At 44.9% G+C, this 17730-nt stretch overlaps 1 long non-coding RNA gene across 1 annotated transcript; it reads right to left on the reverse strand.

Annotated features, from left to right (window-relative positions):
- Window positions 1-9692: 9692 nt before the first annotated feature.
- LOC147254117 (uncharacterized) lies at window positions 9693-10733 on the reverse strand. The gene is made up of 3 exons (XR_015118021.1): window positions 10585-10733; window positions 9993-10076; window positions 9693-9920 (listed from the first exon to the last, which is right to left on the reverse strand). It is a non-coding gene; the product is annotated as an uncharacterized LOC147254117 (long non-coding RNA).
- Window positions 10734-17730: the final 6997 nt, after the last annotated feature.

The raw sequence follows: 17730 nt of genomic DNA on the forward strand, positions 1-17730 counted from the left end.
CTCCAGAGAAAAAGAGAGGGAGCAGGAGGTACAAAGGACGAAAAAAAAGATGTGAAAAACAGCATCAACAAAGAACACAAACCCATGCAAGGACTGCTTTTACAAAGTCTCTAAAGAGAGGGAGTGGAAAAGGACAGGATGTGGAAGTCTGAGCTTTGCCCTGAAACCTGCTCTGACCCCCTGAACATCTTTAAACCCTGGTGGTTTTGTTTGTGTCATGCACTGAGTAACCGAGGGATCATCAGCTGATCACATCACCAACAGAGCGTCACAACCTTGTGTTCTCAAATAAATACCTGGAAACATCTTTTATGACACCTATCAACCCTTGAGTTTAAAATCACTTTCCTCTGACGCATCATATTAAGAAGAGGACCCTCTCCAGTGGGTTGGTGCAAGCGGGACACTCGATGTGATTTGGCAAATGGTCAACGAGCAGCGAAATGGATCAGAACCGCTCAGATCCGAGGGATCGGTTGTCTGGCAAGTGTGTCTGCTGTCACACTGCACCCCATCCTAAATGTGCTCATGTCACGCTCTGCCATCAAAGGCTCACCCCTCGGCTCTGTGTTCTGAGAGAGGAGGCACAGCCCTCCTCCCCGTCCCCCCACGCATTGATCCCCACCCCCCTACCCGGCCCCGGGCTCGGTAAGGATCTGCAATTCTCCCTTGCACAGTCTTTGATTTGGAGTTTTGAAGTTTGTTCTTGTCTGCTTTTTTCCCCCTCCGTTGTGTTTCATATTGACTGTCTTGATTCATGAAGTTTCCAGACGATGTGCACTCTGCAAACTTGGCACAGTAGCACTGCTGGCTCTGATGTTGCCTTTAATCACTCGTAATATATCTGCTTTTAATCACTCAACTTCTGCAAAGCCAGAATAAACCATTAGTTGTGCAGCAAAATAGGCCTTATTTACACTGACTGAACAAGCATTTAGGGAAAAAGTTTGTTCACCATGAAACTACCGCCAACAGCTGATTAGCTTAGCTTAGCTTAGCTTAGCTTAGTTTATCTTAGAGAGCTCAGCATCCAAAAGCACATTAGGTCTTTCTCAATCTACCCTATTGTCTGCTCTTGTGTTGTGAAAGGTCATCACTGTTCTCATCCCACATGCAGCCAAGTCCAGATGTGCTCGACCGTTACCTGTTTGCCTCTGGAGGAGACCTCCGCGGACGGCCAAGTATCCCCACCGGCAGCAATGGTAAACAACTGATCATAAAATATTGCTATTGTTGTGTCGTGGAAAGTACAGTTAGTACTTTTTAGAGTTGCTTGAACTTCGGGTCTGTCGTCATTTCATAAAGCTTGTAACATTTCAGGGCATGTGAGTTCCTGTTGGCACATCTCGCCATCATGATCACGGCTCACTGGGTGTTCCGTGCTGCTGGTACCCTGCTGAGCTCAACCATATCTTGGAGAGACTTTTTGAAATTTGCTGCCGGATCTGATGTTGCTGTGCTGTGTTGTGAGATATGAATTGTTTGGGTAAATCGAGCGGGAGATCTTTAGTCCCTTTTGTTGGATTGCCAAGATCAGCTGAGATTGTGACATCATCTAGAACAGTGTTTCAGTAGAGTGCTGCAGGGAGACGTGTTTTTTTTAGGTCAAGCGTGAAGTCAGCATCATCATCATGGGCTCCCTCAACCAAAAACCATTGGATGTTTACCCTTAATTCTGGATTATTGCAGAAAATAAATGCTGCAGCAAACAAGGGTTCACAAGGCTTTTGTTTCACAAGATAACCATCATAAATCAAGACAACATTTATGATATTTAAGTATTAATTTATTGTTACAAGTACAAAGCTAACGTGTTTTGAATGAACTGCATCACACACATGATTTCAACGTCACTGCACCTCGATTTACCCATCTGCTTCTCACGTGATGGCGGAAGATTTAAATACCTCCTGTTAGTGTTATATAAAGAATTTATCTGAAAGTGAAAAATGAAAACACAAATTTATTCGAATGCTCTCCAAAACTGAAAGAAAATTACATTCAGCTTTCCTGAAATTAGTTTGAATGTATTGTCGCATTTTTCAAAATTCAACATCCAAATGAGAACTTTCATTTTCAAAATTGATTACCTTTTTTAATTATCAAAACGACTGGCCTGGATTTGTCTCCATAACAGTCTGGCACGTGACTGTAAAACACAAATTTTCATTTTGTACAACTCAGCTTTGTGCTTGTTTTCTTCAGACAGACTCAAACTAGCTGCTTCCACCTGTTTCCTGTTTGTGCTAAGCTAAATTAAATTTTATCTTTAAACTCTTTTAAATCTTACCTGCCTGCTTAAATCACCTCAAAAAAATATCAAACATCTCGATGAAAGTCCCTTTTATGCCCAAGCACTTAGCTGATGTGTGACTGAGAGAGTGAGATGCATGTAGCATTCCTAAACTGGCCAGTGATTGAACAGACCATCGGAAGGTATAAAAGTCCTTTGTGAAGCAGCTCAAATGGGCTAATTAAAGCAAAGCCGTGTGTGTGTGTGTGTGTGTGCGCGCGCGCGCGTGCGCATGCATGCTGTTCTCATTGTATCACCAATGGAAACTGTTGGGTTTTTGTTTCTTCAAATGTTAATCAAATTTGGACTGGTTGCAAGAAACCGGTGAGGTTGTCCAGGGTTGTTTGTATTTTGTGGACCAAATGAGACAGAAAATTCAACAGGACAGTTCGGGGCAGTTCAAACATATTTGGCCTACAAATTTCCCATCATCAATTAAATTCTTTTTCTGGCCAGGACTGTTGACTCAGGCTGATCACTGTACATTAGCCAGTCGGTGTAGTAAAGCGAACCAGCTGGGTCCATGCTCACTCTAACACTGGACCTTTTGTCAAGGACTCAGCCCCCCTACAAGTAAAATATAAACCTTGTTGCATGAGAGATACTTTGTGTGGAAGCAGACATTGTTCCTATTGTGGCGTGTCAGAGCTGACATGCCAGGTCCAGCTCAGTGCTGAATAAACTGTGGTTTGTGTACATACTGTAACTGTAGGCTGTGGAAAAGGAGCGAGGCAGCGGTCTATGATGATCTTGGCGGCCGGTGAGGATTTGGCATGCAGAGCGAGCGCTGGAGCAGCAGCACCACATGCAGACCTTTCCCTCAGGATAATAACTGCTTGTGAAGCAAAGAGGGAGAAAACCTGCAAGGATCAGCCTTCCTGTTCACACCCCATCATGCATGAGCTGGCAGGGTCCTTGTGTTGTTATGGTCATGAGACATTTCCTGTGTGTGTTTTGGGGTTGCATCTGGGCTTGTTTACTGCCCAGGGTAGAGCCTCATTAAGTGGAACATGGTACTAGGCGGATGTGGGGGGGCTCAAGTGCCTATTAGTTGGGCCGGCCTGTAGCCCCAAACCAGAACCCAACAGAGCCAGGTGCTGCATGCCACAGACTAGTTTCCACAACAGAGTCAAACAGGGCTACACAGGACTTACTCGTTAAAAAAAAAAAAGCGCACCTCATTAACTTCTCCCAAAAGTCTCTCAGCAACATCGAATATCAGTGTTTGTGTGTCACATTTAAGGCATGACTGGCTTCTCTATATTTTTCTTATTAAATTCTTACAAACCAGCCATGTGATGATCTGTTTCTATTTTACATGTGGTGTCTGCAGCTCTGATCCCAACAGACTTCCAGCTGAGGATGTTTGAAAAGGTCAGGCGGGAATAAAGATTCCATTTTTTCAAGGCTGAATAATCCCCTAAACTGGTTGTAGATCTTACTAAGATCTCGTGGAAAAATGCCGGTTGGAGTTGCTTTTGTGTTATTTGGATGTTTGGTCTGAAAAGACTTTTGATTGTTTTGTTCTTGACTCATTTGTATGAATCATCTTTGTTTGATTAGATAGAGACTAAACAGTGTTTGATGGCTGCATTTTCCTTTAAATCACAAGATTTATTATTGAACTGTCCTGCTAGAAAGGGTTTTAACTTCTGCCTTCTCCTTTTCGAACTGACTAGGATAAAAATGTTAGCAGCCTTCACTGCACGATGATGGATGCATGTAGTGTGTTAAAATGAAGTCGTCATGAAAACACTGTCAAACTAAATCAATCATGAAATGCCTGTCAAACGATGGAGGACGTAGGTTTGGTTGGTGGTTGGTAGCAGTAAACACCAGACTTTGCAGCGGGAGACAAATGTTGGACGTGTAATCAGGTCTAACCAGCCCTCAACTGTACTGAAGACATTATTTTCCAACAGAGAATTTCATTTTAAGAAGCTGTTGTCAGTGATAAATGATAAAAATAAAGTTTTTGAACTCCAAAACTATCGTCCACAGGCACTACATTGATGAACCAGGGATTTTGTGTGTCAGCTATGATGTTGATTGACTTTCTCTTCACACTGGGCCTCATTCATGAAATGTTCTTATGCATAAATTTGTCCTTACACCGTCGTTCACACACATTGAAGTCTTCCAGAAAGGAAGCAAAGCCTGGTGGCTATTTGTTGCACCTTACATCTGACAGTTACTGTCTACCGTACCTGTCAATCATACTGGCATCCTGGTTTTATGTACAGTTTAAAATCCCGTCTGACAAATTAGCGCTCAAGAACATTGCACGAATGCACAAAGCGTAATGTTTCAGACATATGTATATTTAGCAGATTAATTATTATGTCTGTAAGTGACTTTTGCATTTGTTAGGAACTGTTTTCCACTGCAGACATTTGGTGCTCTGTTGACAATTTTGGGTGTATCCCATCACTGTCATGTTAATGCAGGAGCATGTCACCAGTGAGGCGTGCTGGTGTGTGTCTCCCAGCATGAATTCCTCCTCCACCCCAGTGTGAAGTGTTCTGCAGGGACCGAAGCGGTGCAGCAGAGGACAAAGCAGAGAGGGATTAGCGACCTCCGCCTTTCTGCTCACACACACCCGCGCCGTGTAACACTCAACATAATCAAACACTCACCCGGTGTGACACACAACACAACCAAACACTCTTCTGGGGCTGTGCTACTAAAACAAACCCCGTTTCTGGAAGCCTGGGGGGCTGAGGAGTGTGACGGAGGAGCTGAGGAGGCGGATGTGAGGGAGGCCAAGAACTCAGGGTGTTTATGCTGAACAGCCAGAGAGTGGGAAACGCAGGGAACACGATCCCCATGTTTTCCTTGCCCCGGCTAATCCGACAAAACAACAGAGGGAGCAGATTCTCTTACAGAGAAAGCTGCCACTTAGATATTTATCCTCGCTAAGGCAAACATCTGGCCCCGGCGGGCTCTTTTCATAGGGTGATATGAGTGGGTGTGATAGTCGGCTGCATTTATTTGGGTGTGAAGTTTTAATTAAAAGTGAAAGCGATGCCCGCTAGCCAACCTCCTCCAGCTTGGTCAATCCCCTCGAGCACCGTTTGAGCATGGACTGAACTAGAGATGGTGGAACAAGAAGGAAACAAATGACATGTAAAAGACAAGTCAGGAGAATAATGTCCCTGCTCGGGAGGAGATCCTGCTGGCGTGAAATGTCCCTCCCCTCTGTTTGTTTTCTGTTGCAGTCAGATGGAACAGCCTGAGATACAAAGAACCCCCCCTCACTACAACCACCGCTGCCACTACGACACCCCCCCCCCCCACACGCACACGCTAACACAAATACACAGGAGAAAAATCTGCTTACACTCCAGAACCTCACAGGTTTTCAGGAGCAGTTTTGCAATGCAGGGTCACCTCCATCAAGTGGTTCAGAGCACATTAAAGACTTGTCCCACCTAGAATACAGACGCAGGCGCAGGCACAGACACAGACGCAGGCACAGGCCCAGACACAGGCGCAGGCACAGGCGCAGGCACAGGCCCAGACACAGGCGCAGGCGCAGGCGCAGACACAGGCGCAGGCCCAGACACAGGCACAGACCAGGCGCAGACACAGGCCCAGACGCAGGCACAGACACAGGCACAGACGCAGGCGCTGACACAGGCGCAGGCACAGACACAGACACAGGCCCAGACACAGGCGCAGGCACAGACGCAGGCACAGACGCAGGCACAGGCACAGACACAGGCGCAGGCACAGACACAGGCCCAGACACAGGCGCAGGCACAGACGCAGGCAAAGACGCAGGCACAGGCACAGACACAGGCGCAGGCACAGACACAGACGCAGGCACAGGCCCAGACACAGGCGCAGGCACAGACGCAGGCACAGGCACAGACACAGGCGCAGGCACAGACACAGACGCAGGCACAGGCCCAGACACAGGCGCAGGCACAGACGCAGGCACAGACGCAGGTGCAGGCACAGACACAGGCGCAGGCACAGGCCCAGGCACAGGCCCAGACACAGGCGCAGACACAGACGCAGGCACAGACGCAGGTGCAGGCACAGACGCAGGCACAGACACAGATGCAGACACAGGCACAGACACAGGCGTAGACACAGGACCAGACACAGACGCAGGTGCAGGCACAGACACAGGCACAGACGCAGGTGCAGGCACAGACACAGATGCAGACACAGGCACAGACACAGGCGTAGACACAGGACCAGACACAGACGCAGGTGCAGGCACAGACACAGGCACAGACGCAGGCACAGACACAGACACAGGCACAGACGCAGGCACAGACACAGGCACAGACGCAGGTGCAGGCACAGACGCAGGTGCAGGCACAGACGCAGGTGCAGGCACAGACACAGATGCAGACACAGGCACAGACACAGGCGTAGACACAGACACAGACACCTCTCATCCCCTTTCTCATCAACACAACCAGTTCTTTACTTTATTTCAAACAGTGAGAATAAACAAATGAAAATGAGGTTACATATCGTCACCTTCTTAAAATAATTGGCTAAGTCGGTTTTTGTCAGTTTTTTTTTACCTAAATCAACTCTTCATGATGTTTTGTCTCCAGTTTTTTCTGTTTTCTTAAAACCTTTTTTTTTTAATGACATTGGCGATTATTTTAAGAAGGTGACGATATGCAAATCAACCAGAAGTCCATTAATTTCTATGAGAACCTCCATGATGCCAAACTCTTAACACCTCTTCTTCTGCCTTTTTTTTTTTTTGGAGGGATGCAGAATAATGTGCTGCATGCGTTGAAAAAGAAAGATAAATGGATAATTTTTCCAGTTAAGATTCTCCACCAATAACATCCATAATGCCAACACAAACATTCCACTAAAAACAATCAGAATACCGTAAATTCTGGACTATAAGCCGCGACTTTTTTCGACGCTCCATGCCCCGCGGCTTATACTCCGGTGCGTCTTATACGAGGATTTTACCTTCACCCTGGGCCGGCAGCGGGCAGTAATTCCCTATTGTTCCTGATGGCAGCTCCAAGTACCGTACTTAGGGAAACTCCTAGCCAAATGTTATGGTAATTTCTCTAAGTACTGTACTTTGAGCATCCAGTCCATGCCGCGGTGCAGTGTAAAAAGAGCATCACACGATATTTTCAGTCATTTGTACTCACCCTCAAGATGGAGAGCAGAAGAAGGAACGTTTATGATGCAGCTTTCAAGTTAAAGGCAATCAATCTGGCGGTTAAAGATGGAAATAGAGCTGCAGCACGTAAGTTTGGCATAAACGAATCGATGGTGAGAGGCTGGAGGCGGCAACATGACGAACTGACCCAATGCAAAAAGACGACAAAAGCTTTCAGAGGTCATAAAAGCAGATGGCCCGGACTTGAAAACGCTCTGGAAGACTGGGTCAACACGCAGAGAACGGGCGGCCGAGGTGTTTCCGCCGTGTACCGCGGCTTATTTACCGGTGCGGCTTATACGTGTTCAAAGTTGATTTTTTCCCTAAAATAAGCATCTGCGGCTTATATCACGGTGCGCTCTATCGTCTGGAATTTACGGTAGGTGCAAACCCAACAAATCATCCCTCTTCCTTCTCACATGCAGCCAAAACTGTGTCAGGATCCCAGTGTTTTCCCCTTGATTTCCCCTTTCCCTCCTTCACTTTGTGGGCCTGTTTGTCTTTGTCTGTTTCCTGGTGTTTTGTGTTGGAGGCTGGCCTGTGCTGGGCAGAGCTGGAGCTGCTTCATTCTGCACACCTGCAATCAGTCCACTAATCAGCCATCAACAGACTCACCTGCTTAAATACTCAGTTCAGCTCTCCAGTCTTCCCCAGATTGTCTGCGAACCTCAGCAGTTCCTGGTTACCTGTCTCCAGCTCCTGTTGTGCTTTTTGGTCACTGCAAACCCGCTCTGCTCAGACAATTCTGTTACCAGCTAACTTATTTGTCGTCCTATTCATGGACCCACTCCACTCAGGACTCTGAACCCCTGCTCCTGCCTACTTCCAACCCCCAACCCGGGGACTCCCTCTCACCCTCTGATCCCCTGAACTCCTTCCTCTGACTTACCACGTCCTCAACTTGCCTCAGCACTCACCTGCCCCAGTGGACTCCCCTCTGCCCCTGCCGAACTCCTTTCCTCACAAAGAAAGTATATTCGTTTACCTTTTTGTTAAAAACTAGATCTCCATTTTCATGTCGCTGACTGTTTCTTGGTGTCTGTCTGCACCTTGGGGTCCTCCAAAAAAATTACTTCATACAACATGGACGTGTTTTCATTTCATCAGTGCAGCACATGTGACGTGTGTTTATATTTGCCCTTACGAGTGCCTTTTCCTCTCTGTTCAAGTGTATTTCCTCACAACTGAAACAAATTTCTTCAAATTTGAGGGGGGGGGGGGTGAAAGTGATGAACAAAACACAATGTTATAGTCAAAAGGTCAAAGGTCACAATGAGCATGACTCAGTCAATTGAGAATTGTAACAACATTTCTCAGAAATATGAAAAAAGTGAAGTGATGCTATTTATATCAAGAAGGTCGAAGGTCACTGTGTGATTACAACGTTCTGCAACACTTTTCCAGGCCTGAACCCCATAACTGAGGAACTGTTGTGTTTTATACAAATTCTCTCAATTATGGACTCTGGACGGACAGCTTGACTGGTTGTCTGAGTCATGCAACCACCAGGCATTAATTCTAGTTAGTAATTGTCTTCGTCAGAGGTGTTTTTTTGTTGTTTTTTTTTCTCCGGAGTAATTGTTAAAAGGTATTTTTGTTGCACCGCTGCAGCGTTCACATTGTGGTCCCAGTCAGATTTATGAGTGAGACTGAGCTCATGTTGTGTTTACCAATCGCCTCCGGAGTGTTGGCTGGGGCCTCGTTTATGATCTGGCACACAGGTTCCCTCCTCATGTTACCTTAAAAAAAAAAAAAAAAAAAAAAGCTCATTGTACGTACACCTTGTTTATAGCGACGCAGGTAATAAAGCTGAAGCCTCCATCTATCAGTTGTAATTGCCTCAGGAGGCAGAAAGTGTGTGAATGAGCTGGAGTGATAAATGTTCCAGACGACGTTTGATTAAAGCTGGAGCTGTTTTGCTGAGAAGGAAACTTTTTTACATTCGTCAAATTACAGTTTAGAAAGCACAAATGTGGATTTCAAGAGGAAAACTCAACCATTTCTGTCTAGAAATTAGAATAATTTGTCATCTTTTCACACAAATTGCCTCCTGCCTTTTGGAGGAGGTTATAGAGCATTTTAATAATAGATTTGAGATTTTCAACTTGAAATAAAGTCTAGATAAAGAATAAGCATGCTTGAAATGACCACGAAAATGATCCCAAGCCTCTTAACACCATGTGACAGTGGCACAACATCTGTTAGAATTGCATACCAGCCCCATGGAAACAACGTGAGAACCATCTGGGAGGTCCACGGTAGAAACTGATTGGAAAAAGCCAGATGATTACAAAAAAATCCTCAGCAGCTGATTGGATGAACGATCCGTCAATCATCGTCGATGACTTCGCCTCATCAGATCAATGAACCCACGCAGCAGCTGAAGCCCGTCAGTAGAAGAGAGGCAGCATCTCTCCATGGAGAAAACAATGCTCTCCAGCTGTGATACCTTCGTAGCATCCACGCCAACCCCTGTGGGAGCCCTCATTGTTATTTTGAACAACAGTCTCGCCGTCATCACACCTAAACCACCACGCCCCCTACCTCCTCAAAGCCTGATTGGTCCACACCAAGGTAAACACGATAATTGAAGCCTGACAAAAATGGCTTCTCACGTAATCCAGCTGCCTTGCAAGGTTACCATAGAAACAATACAAATAGAGAGTAAATTAGGATCCTTTCATGGTGACAGCTCTGCTTCAGTGGTGCTTCATATGGCAGTTAAAGTTGTTGTTTTAGTTTACAGAATTATATTTCATTTTGTCCAGGAAAAACATAAAGTTGTGAAACCACGGTGGGTCAGATTAACCTGTTCAGACCCACTCATGGGCCCGGAAAAATGGTATGACAACATTTTGGGTATCAAAGCGAGTGTCCCCCTGGTCATACCCTTCCAAAAAGCTTTGCATAATCAATGAACTTCGTTGTACTTCTATTGAATCTGTTACAGTTACGGTCAATGAGTTACTGAGTGGCTCGAGTGGTACGTCTGCGGACAGGTTCACTGCTTTTATTGTGTTATTCACTGTTGAATCTGGTGAAAATTAACATTTCTCCTCTGTTTCATCACAAATGACTCAGACGTGGTAATGCTAACAGTGTCACTGACACTGGGAGAACATTCTCTGAGGCCTACCTTATCCATAGTGTACAGGATCATACAAGTAGACCTGGTTGATGCGGAGTGAGTCTTGATTTATTCAGGGAATGTCATTGCAGGTGAACCTGAAATCCAGAACCTTTAGGTCTGAAGAGGTTAAAGTCTCCTCATGAAGAAGATTCAGACACCCGTCCTGTGGTGTTTACTGGTCCCAACCACCAGTAAAACCCGCCTCCTCATGTGGACTTTGTTTCTTTCCAAACTACATCATGTCACAATATTGATCCTGGAAATCTGTATGTTCACCACAAAAAACAAACAAACAAACAAAAACAAGGTAGAGGTCGTAGTTACTTCATGTATTTTCTATAAGATCACCCTGAAAGAAACCGCTAGCTCGGTTCCTTCCAAAGTCCAAAGACCAAAGACATGCCTCCTTACATTACATTCAATAAATTACCTTCTGGATGAGGTTTGGTTGAAGCCCTATAAAAAGTCAATTTTGGAAACAAGAGGTTTTAGGGGGGGGGATACAACTATTTGCTGGCTGAGCTTCATTACTTGTCACCCAGATAAAAAAGCTATATGTTGTTAAGTAGTGAGTTTTAGAGGTGCTGGTTGGCGAAAAGCCAAGATAACCAGACTCTTACTGTAACTTTATATTTAGTGGTAATGATCACCTCATTGAACTGTCAGTAAGGAAGATAATTAGTTTTATTTCCCCATAAAACCCAGATTGCTTTATGGTATTAGAGGAGCTGCGTGCATATGAAATTAGAACGTTTTAAAGCCTCATTTCATTTACAACACAGTTTCTCCTGGGAATCTTTCTTTGGATTTGTGTTTGGTTTTAGGCTCCTTACAAGCCCATAAGCCACATTCTATTCCTCTTATATGTTTAAAAAAATATATATTTTTAAGAAATATAGTATCTTGTGAGCAGGAAGTTAAGCGGCACATCAGATGCACTCGGGGCGCATCACTAATGTCCAGAGTTTGGATACGAGTCCAACCCCACCTGACAGTCTCCTGAGCTCTCTGCTAGATTGTGTGTTACCTGGCTGCGCTCTCAGTGTGAGAGCATGTTAATTGGCAGAGAGGCGCCAGTCTCCCTCCACCCCTCCGCTGGCATCAGTCGGAGCCAGGAAAGGTGGCACAAAGCCTGGCCGTGGAGCCCTCCAGACTCGCTGGGTCCAGAGGGACCCAGAAGGCCTGATCCAGTATGTGAAGGCCATCCCTGAAGCACACACCTGGCGTCAACTCCTACTCTTGAATGGAAAACACAGAGAATTTCTTCTTTCAGGAAAACTTTCAATAGAGAAGAGAATTACTTTCAATTTAAAAGCCAGAGTAGCTCAAAGAAAAACTCCTGTCTCCTACTTAGTTTTCTCCTGGCTGATTGGAGTTCACCCAAAATGTGTGTGTGTGTGTGTGTGTGTGTGTGTGTGTGTGTGTGTGTGTGTGTGTGTGTGTGTGTGTGTGTGTGTGTGTGTGTGTCCCTCCTGGCCCCTGTCTGCCATCCGTCTGCCGCCCCCAGATTGGACTCCTGTCGCCTTCACAGTGAAGGGCCACTCAACCTGGGTGGATATTCTTTCCCTCACATCTGCTATGAATTTACCAGAGCCAAGCCATTCAAAGGCTCCTTTATGGAGCCGTCAGCAGCCTTGTGACTGCCTCCTATTAAGACACAAGAACACCTTCTCTCACACACACACACACACACACACACACACACACACACACATACACGCACACTGCCTCTCTCATACATACACACACACACACTCAGCACTTTCATATACAACGCGTCTTTCTCTGCCTTATTGTCATTCACACACATTCATGTAAACATACACCTTCACTCTTACGGAACCAGAAATGAATTCTGGACTTAAGTACGCACAACAGCTGCAGCCTTGTGTTTTTTTTCTGAGTGGATCACCCATGCACGGTGGAGTGGTGAAGGAGTGCTTATTGGACCATTACACACTTTAATCTATTTATTGCTGACACCCCCCTCACCAAGCATATGCACACTCCAAAGAAACATGAGCTGTGACAGCAGCAAGGCCATCGGGAAGCTATAGGATGGATCCGATCGGGAGAAATGAGGGAAAATGTTGACATCAACGATCAGGAACAATGTGACTGACTTTATTCTACATTAATGTCTTCAAATAAAGATCTGGACATCTTTGCAGAGAGGAATAAGATGTCACAGTGAACACTAGTTTGCTTACTTGCATGTAGGTATGAAAAAAGCCGACTTGTCCTTGCAGATCCAATAACAGTGATATTGGGTATGTTAAAGCAATACTTCATCCAAAAAGTTTATTTTACCTTTCAAGTACTCATAAGGAGGTGTCTTGAGCTTACAAAGATGTTTTCTTTTCCTTTTTTTCCTTCTGCATAACTTCCTTGTGTATCCAGAATGCAGAAAGAGCCATTCAAGTATATTCAGCTTGACGCTAATGGCTAACAGTAGCACAACTGTCCAAAAGCATCCAATTACAAACTCTAAAACACCTTGTCCAGTATAATCCACGTCTTCTTTATTTTTTTTAGCACTTGCTAATTGCAGCAATATTGGAACAAACATATAATTTTGGTCCCAATCAATCTTTTCAACCCAAACACATGAGAAACATGTTGAACAGGATTATACTTTAATTAGTATACACTTCATTTATCGGCGCTGACAGCTAATTAGAGGCAAAAACCTCAAACTGTTCCTTTAAACGTTTGCAAGAATTCACCCTCCCTGCACCAATAAAAGGATCTGCTGTTTGTTTTCAGATGAAGAAACCCCCAATAAAAGGTAGACCTGTCTCAGGTGCATGTGGAGAACTCATTATAATTTCGTCGTGTTTTTTTTTCTAATCACTCCATGCGCCTGCTCCAAACCTACATCCCAGAGTTCAAAGAAATCACGGGGTGATTCGGAGGTTATTCTCTCCGCTCATTTTTCACATTTCCCTCAACAGATTTGTGCCTCGATGTGAGACTTAAATTAAAATATTATTGATAAAGAAGGTATCCGCACGTACAGGAGTACCTTGCATGTACTTGTTTGATGAGAAGCCAGCTGGAGGATATAAGCACTGTAAGCAAGCCAAGTGTGTATCTTGGCATGGATGTGTCTGCTTGCTGAGAGGATATATGACTGATATGTAAATGCTGCTGTTGGGAGCCTGTTCTACAGGAAGACTCCGACTGTTTCAGACAAGTGCAGGATCCCCATCGGGATGAGAGTTCTGTGTTCCCCAGAGGAATCCATCCTCTGAACTCCTCCGTCTCAGCACTCACTCATTTTCTCCCCTCTTACTTTGGTTATATCATCAAAGGAAGAGGACGCACATCAGTGGAGAAAATTGGGGGAGAAGGCTCTGTTTTGTGAATAATGCATTAATAATAATTTGTACTCGCACTTAAAGCAGAAGAGAAATTTAGGGCATGTCGCCTCTGCGGTCATATAGATTGGAACTCCATTTTCAGGTCACCTTTCTGCTCTGTGAATGATTTTGTCTCTGTTCTGGCAGACTGTCATGACTCTTCTGTCTCTGTCTCACTTGTCCTCATTTTCTCCGTTAGATCCTGCAGCTGCCAGCGTGCTCCGCTGTTGACTGAGCTCATCCTGAAGTGTGCCATGATATGACACAAATGGAGTTCACGCTACAGCTCAAGATTCCCTTCATGCGCTGCCGCAGCAGCGACTCCAGCAGGAGAGCGTGACTTTGTGTGACGGTGCTGATGGGACACGTGTCAAAGATGGAGCGAGTCGGCCCGAGTGTAACCTCATACCTGTTCCACATATAAAGTGATGTTTAGCGGGATATGTGCGGTGGCCCAGACAGCTCGACACATTTAGAGTAGACAAAACAAGCAAAATAAGAAAAGATGGGTAACGCTTCTCACAGCAACGAAGGATGAAAAAACTGGGGGAGGTTGGAGCGACTTAAAGGAGAAGTTCAGGTTTTATTTTTCTACCTGGACCCTATTTTCAGACTATTTTAGTCTGAGGGAGAGACGAAAATATCAATTTTTGAATTCCCTTCAGTCTGGAACAAGGGCAGAGCTGCAGCAGCCCCAGAGCTCACGGTAACATAATCCAGTGGGGCAATTGGTGACCGTCAAGTTTCACCCAATGAAAGTATATTTTTTTCTGCACTGAAAGGCTCATGTTGATATTACTGTCCCACTACATGTGGATGCCAACACTCCTGTGGGTGTTCTGCACTCCACTGCCCGCAGGTCTGCAGTGACCTTTTGTACTGGGACGACCACTGCCAGTTAGAGATGATAACACACCTGTGCGCCTTTTGCTAAACCAAACTACTGTTCCGGGCGGGAGAGACCTCCTGCAGACATTCCTTTCCCCTTGCCATTATGTAGTTGGACAACTACAACAGTTTTAGGCTGTCAGTGAGAAAAACAAATGCACTTCTAGCAGACGTATTTTGACGGTCAGATGCCCTGCTGTTTTACCCTACGGCGTGCTCTGGGGCAGCAGGCAGCTCTGCCCTCGCTCCATACTGGGGTGATTTCAAAACAGTTAATTCCGTCACTCATTTCTGTAAAACAGACAGGAAAATAAGGTCCAGGTTGATTGTTGGTAATTTGGTAACACAGCTGACATCAGTACATTGATGGGATACGCAACAACAGCACAAAAAATACTACCACAAAAAAGCAAATCCAGGCGTGTCCCTTCTAAGCACCCTCTGGAGACACTTCTGCTGTTGTGTAATTGATTTGGCAGCATTTCTGTACCTCGTTGTGTTCCATGAGTTTGCAGTGTCTTTTTCTAAATTTTGCCTTAATTGATGTGTTCATAAACTGCCAGTTTCATCTGTTTGTGCGTTTTCATAAGTTGCAGCGTGTTGAGCTCTCAGGGCCACTGTCGATTTGTCCAATACAGAGTGATGGATGCTAAAGGTGCAGCCAACTGGGTGAGTTACGACATTGCTGGATGAACACAGTTCCTCAGAAAAATACAACCATATTTGGTGTTTTGATGGCAGTGAAAGTGAATTTAACACAAACGTAGCATCTGCAAAGTGTTTAGACAAAAATCTGACATTTCACTCCCACAGTTTGCATCAATATTTAAAATAACATTTCTTAATATCTGCTGCAGACAACCATAAATACCAAACCTAATGTGGTGCAAAGCTCTGTTTCTTTGCTGTGCAGAACATTCATGAACTCATTGTGCATAAAAGCAGAGTTATCATCCCAGTTGGTTCATCTTTATATTTGCTCACGTCATTCAGACAAACGTGGAGCCAAACATTCTCCTGGAAGGTGTGATGCCTGATGGCGGGATGACAGTGAGGTCCAGTCAGGTGGCGTGCGCTGGCTTGGTCCTGAGGTAAATATTTGCAGGGCGGGTGGGTAGGTTGTCCCACGCTGCCCCCGTCCGCCACGGTTCAAAGATTAGCCTGAATGTTGTTGTGTTTGCTTGTAAGAGAGCCAAAGCACCTGCTGCTGCTGCTCTTTAACCCATCCAGACTTCAACTCGGAAAACTCACTTTTAAAGTCGACTTGACGCAAAGTCATCCAAGTCAGCGACTCGTGTCCGGGACTGACCTGTCAGACACACCCACCAGGTCACACACACACACGCGCACACACACACACACACACACACACACACACACGATTTAAAAATGCAGACAAGTGATCGGCAGTTTAGTTTATTTCAAAGTTTGTGAAAGGATTGTGAATGCTGCACTCCGTCACTGTTTGGACCTTTTAAATAATTTAGTTTTAACAATATGAAACAATACAAATAGTTTGTCATTTCAAAACTGATAGATGAATTTCTTGATCGGTTTTAGCTGAATTCCACACACTCAAACTTCTAATGATTGTTTTAGATGAGTTCTTGAAGGCCAGATCTGCTGTCTTGTGAAAGCGTGTGAACCGGAACTAAAGTGGACGTAAAGGCAATAAAGCAACACGACTGCAGACGGGAGTCGGCAGCTCAGGTTGGAGGTCCAAGACATGAACAAGTTTGAAGTCCTCCGAGTTAAATCAACAAGACAATGACAATGTTACATGAAAAGATGTTGCCCCAAATTCTGTTCCACACCATAGATGGAATGATCAGCTTGGCTGGCATGTGACACACACACACACACACACACACACACACACACACACACACACACACACACACACGAGTGCTGTGGTGTGGAGTCCCTGACCCGATGCACACAACCTTTACTCTGAGTAACACAAGCAGACAACACGCAGTGTAAACACACAGGTTTCTTTCCCTTCCTGAAACTGTAGCCACTCTGCTTCTTAACCTTCAGTTTCTAAACGTCAGGCTACAGCGGAGCACGTCCAGACTGTGACGGCTCTGACCGGACCAGGGAGTGAACGCTGGCTGATTCATTCGTGTCTCAGCTATGTTTGGGTGCGTAGGATTCACCGTGTGGGGAGTGAAGAACTCTTCACTTTTCAGGACTGTCGAGACACTCTGATGGATACAAATGTGACCGTATCACGACTGTAGCGTATTTTATTGAAGTTAATCAGGACATCTTGAATGCGCAAGGGATTTAAGAGCAAAAGTTCATTAAAAGTTCAGTTAAATCAAATTGGCGTTAGTTTTCAGTTGGTTTTGGCTGTATTTTCAACAAATAGTCTTGAACAGAATTATTCACATCTTCCTTTTTCTTTTTTTTTGTTCTATCTGAAAGCAGCTGCCGGGCCACGTGAACTGTCACTAATCAAGTGCAACGTTTCCACTGACTTTTCACGCCTCTGACCTTTCCTCTGATCCATCTTAGCCGCTACACCTGTTGCCAAATTACAGATGGCTCACTGGCTGTCAGCAGCTCACGAGAGATTTCACTAGATCTCGCAGTCCTGACACCCATTCACTCACACACACACACACACACACACACACACACACACACACACACACACACACACACACTCCTACCTGGGCAAGCTCGTTGCTGTGGATAAAATCCTTGTTTTGATCCACAAACATTAAGAACTGCGTTAAATGGCAGGTTAGTCTTACATAACTGTTGTTCCTCAGCTTTTATCAACCAAACTGGATTTTTTTTTTTAAATTGTGTGATTAAAGCTGAACTCTTGAAATATTGATTTTCTCTCTGTACATAAAAGTATTTAGCATCAGTCCAGCCTCAAAATGCTTAT

This window comes from Aulostomus chinensis, chromosome 10 (assembly GCF_037954235.1).
Source record: "Aulostomus chinensis isolate RoL2024-O1b breed Wild chromosome 10, RoL_Achi_v1.0, whole genome shotgun sequence".
Taxonomy (NCBI): Eukaryota; Metazoa; Chordata; class Actinopteri; order Syngnathiformes; family Aulostomidae; genus Aulostomus; species Aulostomus chinensis.